Source organism: Hyaena hyaena, unplaced genomic scaffold (genome assembly GCF_003009895.1).
Source record: "Hyaena hyaena isolate Hyena2069 unplaced genomic scaffold, ASM300989v1 scaffold_258, whole genome shotgun sequence".
NCBI classification, from domain to species: domain Eukaryota; kingdom Metazoa; phylum Chordata; class Mammalia; order Carnivora; family Hyaenidae; genus Hyaena; species Hyaena hyaena.
Window position 1 is genome coordinate 1,542,350 of NW_024080891.1, and position 10,534 is coordinate 1,552,883.

Genomic DNA, 10,534 nt, shown 5'->3' on the forward strand with positions numbered 1-10,534 from the left:
AAAACGAAAAAGTGTAAGCAGCAAACAAGAAGCTTTGAGTGATGGTTCAAAGATAGAAAGCAGAAAAACCAGTCTGGAGGAGAAAAGGAAGTTGAAGGACTATAATGCAAAAATCTCCGAGGAAGACACCACAGAAAAGGCCAGGGGATGTAAGTGAAGGGCGACTCAAAAGAAAAGCCAGGGGCCCAGGGAAGCATTTCGGGAATTATCCGGAGTTTACTTACTTTTTTTTTTTAATAGTTTATTATCAAGTTGGTTTCCATATAACACCAAGTGCTCATATCCTGAAGTGCCCTCCTCCATGCCCATCACGCTCTTCCCCCTCCCCCCATCCCATCTGTCTGATGGCTGATGCTAGGACTTCAAGCACTATATTAAAAACACTGGTGAAAGTGGACATCCCTGTCGTGTTTCTGATTGAGAAAGCTCTCAATTTTTTCCCCTTTGAGGATGATGTTAACTGAGGGCTTCTCACAGGTGGCTTTTATGACGTTTAAGTAAATTCCTTCTATCCCGACTTTCTCGAGGGTCTTTATTAAGAAGGGATGCTGTATTTTGTCAAATGCTTTTTCTGCATCTATCGACAGGATCATATGGTTTTTATCTTTTCTTTTGTTGACGTGTTGTATCACATTGATTGATTTTCAAATATTGAACCAGCCCTGTAACCCAGGAATGAATCCCACTTGATTTTGGTGGATAATTCTTTTTATGTGCTGTTGGATTCGATTTGCAAGTATCTTGTTGAGGATATATGCATCCGTATTCATCAAGGATATTGGCCTGTAGTTCACTTTTTTCCCTGGATCTCTGTCTGGCTTGGGAATCAGAGTGATGCTGGCTTCATAAAATGAGTCTGGAAGTTTTCCTTCGATTTCTATTTTTTGGAATAGCTTGAGAAGAATGAGTATTAATTCTGTCTTAAATATCTGGTAGAATTCCCCAGGGAAGCCATCTGGACCAGAGCTCATATTTGTTGAGAGAATTTAGATAACTGATTAAATTTCACCACTAATTATGGGTCTGTTAAGATTTTATATCTCTTCCCATGTGAATTTTGGTAGTGAGTGTGTGTTTAGGAATTTGTCCATTTCTTCTAAGTTGTCCAATTTGTTGGTATATAATTTTTCATAGTATTCCCTGATAATTGCTTGTCTACAAGAAACACATTTTAGACTGGAAGATACCTTCAGATTAAAAGTAAGGGTATGGAAAAATATATATCATGCTACTGGAAGTCAAAAGAAAGCTGGAGTAGCTATACTTATATCAGAAAAACTGGACTTTAAATTAAAGATGATAAGAGATGAAGAAGGGTATTATATAATAATTACAGGGTCTATCCATAGAGAGAACTAACAATTATAAATGTCTACGCACTGAATATGGGAGCATCTAAATATTTAAAACAATCACAAACAGAAACAATCTTATAGATAAGAATGTGCTAATAGCAGGGGACTTTAATAATCCACTTACAGCAATGAATAGATCAACCAGACAGAAAATAACTAAAGAAACAATGGACTTGAATGACACATTGGACCAGATGGATCTGACAGATATATTTAGAACTATACATCCTGAGGCCATGAATTCACTTTCTTCTCAAGTGTGCATGGCACATTCTCCAAGATAAATCGCATACTAGGACATAAAGCAGCCTTCAATAAATATAAAAGAATTGAGATCATACCATGCACATTTTAGATCACAATGCTTTGAAACTTGAAATCAATTACAGGAAGAAGTCTGGAAAACCTCCAAAAACATGGAGGTTAAAGAACACCCTACTAAAGAATGAATGGGACAATCAGGCAATTAGAGAAGAAATTTAAAAATATATGGAAACAAATGAAAATGAAAATACAACAATCCAAATTCTATGGGATGCAGCAAAGTCAGTCCTAAGAGGAAAGTACATTGCACTCCAGACCTATTTCAGGAAATTAGAAAAAGCACAAGTGCAAAACCTAACAGTTCACCTAAAGGAACTAGAGCAACAAGAGCACCCCAAACCCAGTAGAAGAAGAGAAATAATAAAAATCAGGGCAGAAATAAACAACATAGAAACCAAAGAAACAGTTTAACAGATCAATGAAACCAAGAGTTGGTTTTTTGAAAAAATAAACAAAATTGACAAACCTCTAGCCAGGCTTCTCAAAAAGAAAAGAGAGAGCACTCAAATAGACAAAATCATGAGTGAAAATGGACTTATTACAACCAACTCCTCGTAGTTTACTTACTTTTAAAACTGCACTTCATTCAACAGGAGCATTCTATCTGTGGCCCATGCTTATAATGAACAGCAGATAGCAGTCATTTCACACAATCAGATGCCCACACGGCTGCCCTCACCAAATTGGGCAGTTGGATTGGAGAATGATTATAGCTTGAAAAAGAGATTGACAGAGTGGAGCTTGAAGTATAGTAAAACCTTGGTTTGCAAGCATAATTCGCTTTAGAAACAGGTTTGTAATCCAAAGCACTTGTATATTCAAAACGAATTTCAATAACCATTGGCTCAGTTGTGATCATGTAATGTTTGGCATCACACACGACTCCTATTGAAGACATCGCTTGTTTATCGAGTTAAAATTTATTAAAAATGTTTGTTTGCCTTGTGGAACACTAGAAGGACAAATTACTCGCAATCCAAGGTTTTACATAGTTCTAAATAGAAAAAAAAAAAAGAGCAGAAAGAGAAGAGAGTATATAGCTGCATTTTAATATTTAATTATTCATCCTTAGAGGCAATGACAAACTCCTCTCTAATTTAGTAATAAATTAAGCAAAAATGAGCACAAATTTGAGGAATGGATATAGTTCAGTCAGTATGCTCGAGCTTTTACACATATCCATGCATACACATTCACACATACAGCATAGTACATGCAATAAACAGAACACAAATATTTTACGAAAAACATGGAATTTATAAAAATATATATTTATTATTATATGTCTATTATTTATAAATAATTATATATTAGGCTCAGGAAGTCAAACAATCATAAGTAACAACATGTTATCTAACCAGAATATCATAATACAATAAAGATTAGAATTTAAGGGGTCCTGGCTGGCTCAGTCGATTAAGCATCCTACTCTTGATTTAGGTTCAGGTCATGATCTCATAGTTCTTGAGCCATGCATGAGGGCACTTGCTGATGGCATGGAGCCTGCTTGAGATTCTCTCTTTCCCTCTCTCTGCCCCTCTCCTGCTCATGCTCTCTCTCTCTCTCAAAATATAAATAAAAGTTAAAAAAATAAAAATAAACAAAAACGAATAAAAGCTATTTTTTAAAAGATCAGAAATTAAAAGGAAAATATGCAGCTTAACGTTCATTTATTATAAAAAAGATTGAAAATAATTATGTATTCAAATTATGAAGATAAAACCATACGCATTACAATAAATCTAATAGGAGAATGAAGGAATTAATTTAAAAAATGCAAAACACAATAGTAGACAATTGCTGGGCATGAAAACTGGTCTTTTGAAAATAATTAACTAAGAAAACAAAACAAGTCTTAGATAAATGCTGTAATAGAGCTATACAAGTTGCAGACAGAGACGAAGATGATTGAAAAGGATAAGGAAAGGCTACATACAACCAAAAAAGTAAATTTGAAGATGTAGAAAAGCATAAATTATCAAAAAGCATTCAAGAAAGATTAGGAATCTTAAGCAACAATATCACCTGTTATGAATACTTTTGTGCATGGATATCACAAAATGTATTATTATCTGTTACAACAGAGATAGTATGGACTCAAAATACTGATGAGTAACAGAAAAAATTAGTTCAGAAACAGACATATATACATATATATATGAATTTAACTTATAATAAAGGTGACATTTCAAATCCATAGAAGGATGGATCTGTACTATTAGAGAAAATTACATGCTTCCTTTTATCATATAAAAATTAAATTCTTTTTGCTTAAAATATATAAATGTTCTTCATGTATACATTTATACATGTATCAGAAAAACTTGAGACTATCTTTGTGGTACTGATATTCGGACATTTAGGTTTGGAAGTTCAGATATCAGAAGCAGAAATTTTGATTGGTTTGCTTAAATATGAATCAAAAAGTAGTATATCATAGGATTCAATATAAATAAAAGGCAAGTGAATAACTAGGGAATATGAATATATATATATGTAACATTATATGGCTGGGAAAATGTTAGTAGCTTCAATGATTAAAGCTACCTAAACTCTAAAAAGGCAAAACTAAGGACAGAAATATCCAAACATATAAACAAAATGATGACAATCCAGTAATTTGGGAAATGCTAATTAAACCAAATATTTTATCCCCCCAAATTTACAAAATTTATGCATTATAACAGTGTTTAAAATGGGCAAAAAAAACAGACAATGCAAATACTGATCAAGAAAGATATTTTTTTTAAATTAGGATAAGACATGTCTATTCTATAAAATATTATGGAAACGCCATGTAAGTTATTAATTTTTCTTATTGTAGATACCTTTATGAAAACATTTTAGTACATATGATTTATTTTTGCTATGAAAAAATATCTGCCAGTCAGTATGGTATGTCAATGATTATACACATATTAAAAATGCTAATTCAGGGGTGCCTAGGTGGCTCAGTTGGTTAAGCATTCGACCTCGGCTCAGGTCATGATCTGACTTTTCCTGAGTTCGAGTTCTACCTTGGGCTCCATGCTGACAGCTCAGAGCCTGGGGCCTGCTTCTGATTCTGTCTCCTCTCTTTCTCAAAAATAAATAATAATTTAAAAATACTAATTCAATGTGATAAATTGTCACCATGTCATTTTCCAGAAGTTTCAGGGGACTGTTCTTGCCTCAACATTAACAACATTAGTTGTCAATTTTTCTGTTTACAGATCAACTGACTTTTAAAAATATATGTGTATATGGAATAAGTATAACATCTAAAAATATGGAATAATAGAAAAATACAAGGAGGAAAGAAAATAAATAATCTTGCTATTTAGAGACAATCACTCTACCGTTTACATACTTTCAGATATTTTTGTATATGGACACGTGTATGAATGTGTAATTTTTCCTTAAAAGTGAGGATTGTTCAGGACTGATGACAGCGGGCTGTTTTGAACATGTAATATTTGTAAATATTTTCACATTTGTAAACACTCTTCTGTCTTTGCAGCACAATATCTCATTAATATTCTACCTGTTTAAGTGTCACATACATCACTAAACTGATTATCTATTTCAGAAAATTGTAGCAAACGTTTGTTGTGTGGCATTTTCTTACTGATAACCAAAACCAAAAAGTCTTTGAAAAAGAGAAATGAATGAGAAAAAATTTAGTGTATCAAATTAGTGATTTATTATGCAGGCAGTGGAGGCATAAATATCAAGATATGCATCACTGAATGAAACATTTATAATAGGAATTAAATGAAAAACTAACCTAAACTAATTGCTTGTGCATTCTGATTTTATCTATTTTAAGCTATGAATGCCTCTGCAATGATAAAAAATCTAAAAAATAAAAAAATATATTTTATGTGGCATAAATATGAAATTTGTGTAGCTGTAAGATTTCCATTATTTTAGTTTGAAGTACTATTTAGTTTCAGAAATGTTGACAATTATTTAATAACATTAATTTTCAGGTATAAACTTTGAAGCACTGAAGTTAAGGGATTTCTTCATGGCCTAAACCAAAGTAACAAACTTAAGGCAAATATTTGAAAGGTATTGAGGTGCCTTTTTAAAAAATAATCAAACAAATATCAAATTAAATAAACTTTTGCACAGCAAAGGAAACCATCAGCAAGATGGAAATGCAGCTACTGAATGGGAGAAATATTTACAACCATATATCATTATTAACATATAGGGTTAATATCAAAAATATATGAAGAATTATACAACTTCATAGCAAAGGAAAAACAATCCAAGTAAAAAATTGGGCAGAGGATCTGAATAGACATTTTTTCCAAAGAAGACATGCAGACGGCCACTAGGTACATGAAAAGATACTCCACATCACTCCTCATCAGGGACATGCGAAACCAACCCATGACGAGATATCCCCTCATACCTGTTAGAATGGCTATCCTCAAAAGACAAGAAATAACAAGTGTTGGTGAGGTTGTGGAGAAAAGGGAGCCTTTGTGCACTATTGGTCAGAATGTAAACTGGTGTAACCACTACGGAAAACAGTATGGAAGTGCCTCCAATAATTAAGCCTAGAACTACCATATGATCTAGCAGTTTCACTTCTGGGTATTTATCCAAAAAAGAGGAAACACCAACTCCAAATGATATACTCACCCCATGCTCACTGCAGAATTATTGTCATAATTAAGACATGGAAACAACCGAAGTGTCCATCAAGACATAAATTAGTAAAGAAATTGTGGTATACAATGAATATTATTCAGCTATTTTAAAAAATCTTGCCAAACTGCTCAGTAAAGTGGGTCACACGAAGAAAGCAAACACGATATGATCTTACTTATATGCAGAATTTAGAGCAAAAACAATAACAAAGCAAGTTCATAGGTATAGAGGACACATTGGCGGTCGTCACAGGTGGGAGGTGGCAGTGGTCAGATTGGTGAAGGGGGTCCAAGACACAAACTTCCTATTCTAAAAATATCAAGTCATTGGGATGTAATGTACACCATGCTGAGTATAATTAATAATACTGTATTACATATTTGAAAGTTGCTAAGAGAATAGATCTTAAATACTGTCGTCACAAGAAAAAGTCACTACTATGTATGCTGACAGATGTTAACTACACTTATTGTGATGGTCATTTCCATATATATACAAATATAGAATTATTATATTTCTAAAAACCAATATAATATGCCTTATTATACCTTAACAGAAATAGTAAATAATTATCTAATGAATGAATGTAATTGATTCTGCTCAAATAGATTTAAAATTATTCTCTAATATTTCCTTCATTTTCTTATAAGCCCTATGCTACATGCCTTGAAATTACATTATATTTAGTGTTTATTAAAAACGTTTTCTTAAGGCAATTTTAATTTTTACCAGTATTGTAGACGCTGGTTTAGTTCTAGAACACTTCAGATGATGAATACCTGAACTGTACCTTCTAATTAGCTTCAGGCATGGCTTTTACACACAGAGTTTTGGAACCGGGAAGCATTAGTAATTCAACAAGCACAGGAGTATTCTAATATATAATTAGAGGACAATCTGGGGGCGCCTGGGTGGCTTAGTCGGTTAAGCGTCCGACTTTCACTTAGGTCATGATATCGCGGTTCGCGGGTTCGAGCCCCGCATCGAGCTCTGTGCTGACTGCCAGCTCAGAACCTGGAGCCTGTTTCAGAGTCTGTCACTCCCTCTCTCTCTGACCCTCCCCTGCTCACGCTGTCTCTCTCTCTCTCCTAAGAAATAAATTTAAAAAAAAAATTAAAAAAAAAAAAAGGACAATCTGAAGGTGCTAGAAAGTCCTAAGTAAGAAATCAAATTCTTCATTTGAAAGTTATTATTGTTTTTCTCAAACCAATACAAAAAAAATTGCCTTCTGTAGCAATTTGTTATACATAAATATTACATAGCTACAAATATATCTCTCTGATTTTTTGGCCTCTAATATGTTAAGAAATATCTTTAGTTTGATAATCCCAAGATTTTGTTCTTCAGTGGTTTTGAAATTCTTTATGTAAAATGACTTAATTAGGTTTATTATTAGCAGTTGTAGATTGTCAGAGTGATATACTCATTAATTGAAAAAAAATCTCCATTGTATTACATTGAGACTCACAACCTAGTAGAATAACATATACTTCAAGATGGGGCAAATAAGTGGAAGATAGTTTGAGTCAATGTAAATTTCTTGGACCATCTCCTGAAAATTGCTGAGACTTGAGACCAAGTCTGTCCACGTGAAATGTGGAAGTGACTTCCTTATGGTCATCATCTTCAAGATCAAGGGGCATCACCTTCAAAGTTGTACTCACCATGGTAGCATGAATCATTATAAACTGAAATGGACTGACCACATTGGAGCTACTTTGCCAACATATCTTAAGTATATACACGAGGGAGTTAGGTAACCATAAATAATCCTTTGACATTTCAGCATGTTAAAAACTCTGTGAACTGGGAACAAATGTGTATTGGATCTCATCTGAAGCAAAGATTGGAGGCCAAGGAATATTTTAAATTAAATTCGATGATACATTAATTACTTATAAATGTATTAAATTTAAATATTTTTAAATGAATATTTTAGAATGCATCCCTAAAAATAGTGATGTAAACCTTCAATTTCTGACATATTTAATGAAGAAGCATAATCAGTATCAAAATTGGCACCATGTGGAGAGTGAAATCAAGGGAACTAACTCTTCATACACCATGTAAACTGGAGATAAGCCCACATTCTTATTTCAGTGGAATGTTCCTCTTCCCCGTCCTAAGTATGTCACATTTAATTTTCTCTGCAGTCAGTTCATTTCCTAACGTGGAAAATGGAAGGTCAGAATTCATTTTTTATTTGACAGAGGACATTATATTTCTCGAAGTCAGTCTCCATAATTGAAAAAGGAGAACGTCAAAGTGTCAGACTGCAGATTACATTTTTCTTTTTCAAGGGAAAACTCAAAGTTTTTTTCATGAGATCTCAGAGTTGGGAGAAACTCAGGTATCATCTAATTGTAAAATTTGTGTTGAAATGTTCTTTGATAATAGCCACTTAGCCTGGGCTGAAGCCCTCCAGGGCTGGGTACCAGCAACTCCGGAAGCATATCACTTGCAGGACTTAGAGGTGTTATCGGAACTGGGGATTCACCTAGGGTTGGAGGGTAGCTGATAAGTTTTTAATTAAGATCTCAGTCTTACATATGAAAATATCTTGATGAGGATTAATTAATTGATGGAGCATGTAGAAAAGCTTTTGTTCCTTTTACATGTACTGGAAAAAACAAAGTGCATGGCTCAGCCCCTATCTGCCATGGATGTGAAATTCGTGAGTAGGTAACTCAGGAACCATCCATTTGGTAGAAAAGACAATGACACATAAAGAAGCATGATACGCTGCAACCAGTACTATGAATTTGCTAACGGAATAGATGTTCCTCACCCATCATAGCTGCGCCCTATGATCGAGGCTCCAAAGTCATGCTTGCTTACCATCCTCTGTAAAAGGAAATCCATTCTGGGGATTCAGGAAATGCTTTCAATTGTCTAATAAAATAAACTGAACTTCATGGGTCTTTTCTCCTCTTCTTGATCTGAATACAGAAGCAATGTCTAGAGATGAAGCATCCGTTTTGTAACCTTGATAGGAGAGATGCGGGGGAGTAAGGAAAATAACCAAAATGTAACCTTAGGCTCTTGGTACCGCCATGACACTAGAAGATGGACATAAAGCCGCTGTTTGTAGGTTTTCTGTTACTTCCAGCAGCACACGCCCTCTCGGACACACATACTGATCATATGAAATGTTTCTGGTTTGCTTGACTCTGAGAAGGATCATTTGTGTTAATAAAATTAAGTTTTTGTGGGCCGCCCTCTACACAAGCTATCAAGTCAGGGCCAAGTACAAGATGAGTACAAGTACAATGAGTACAAGATAGTTTCCTTATTTTTCATTATGTTTTTTCTTAAACTACAATTTATGTGAAGTAAATGTGCAAGTCATACATTCAGCTTGATGGGATATTATATATGTGCACATTTGTATACCCACTATCTTCATCGATATATAGAATTTTTCCAGAAAGTCATTTCATACTACGATGTTGCTTTTCAAAAACTCCTCCCCCTCTGAAGTAATTATTTATATAACTTCCATCAATGAATTTTTAAAAATATATTCATTCTAGGGGCACCTGGGTGGCTCAGTCTGTTAAGTGTCCAACTCTTGATTTTGGCTCAGGTCATGATCTCATGGTTCATGGTTTGAGCCCCACATTAGGCTCTGTACTGTCAGTGCTTGGGATTCTCTCCCTCTCTCTGTCTGCCCCTCTCCCCCTCTCTCTCTTCCTTTACTTTCAAAATAAATAAATAAACTTTAAACATCTATTTTAGATTGCTATACTAGTCAAATGTCATACACAAGAACAAATCATACATCTTCAGTACTTTGCACATAAAGAACATATCTTTTCCCATCTTCCTTTAAAGTTCTAGCCAGACTCCCTAGAATGCTACTCCTTCTTACTGCTCCTATTTCAGTTTTTGTGGTGGTTTCTTTCATAACTGTAATAAATAGCTTTTATTCAATCTTTGATTGAATTAGCATTTATTGTTTCAAAATACAATGAGTTTCTAACTACATTACTATTCACCTTCTCTTACCAATGTTATTCTATTACTTCAGTTCTTCTATTCTTATCTTTATTATTTTTTGAAAACTTCACATTTTCCAATGTTGATATTGAAGAAGCATCAGTATCCCTAGCTTTTTTCTGGTCTTTCCTCCTCCTTTCATTATTTTATCTTTTATTAGCCATAATTTGTTTTCAGGTTGTGAAAGTTAGCACTTAGAATTCGTCTCGGAA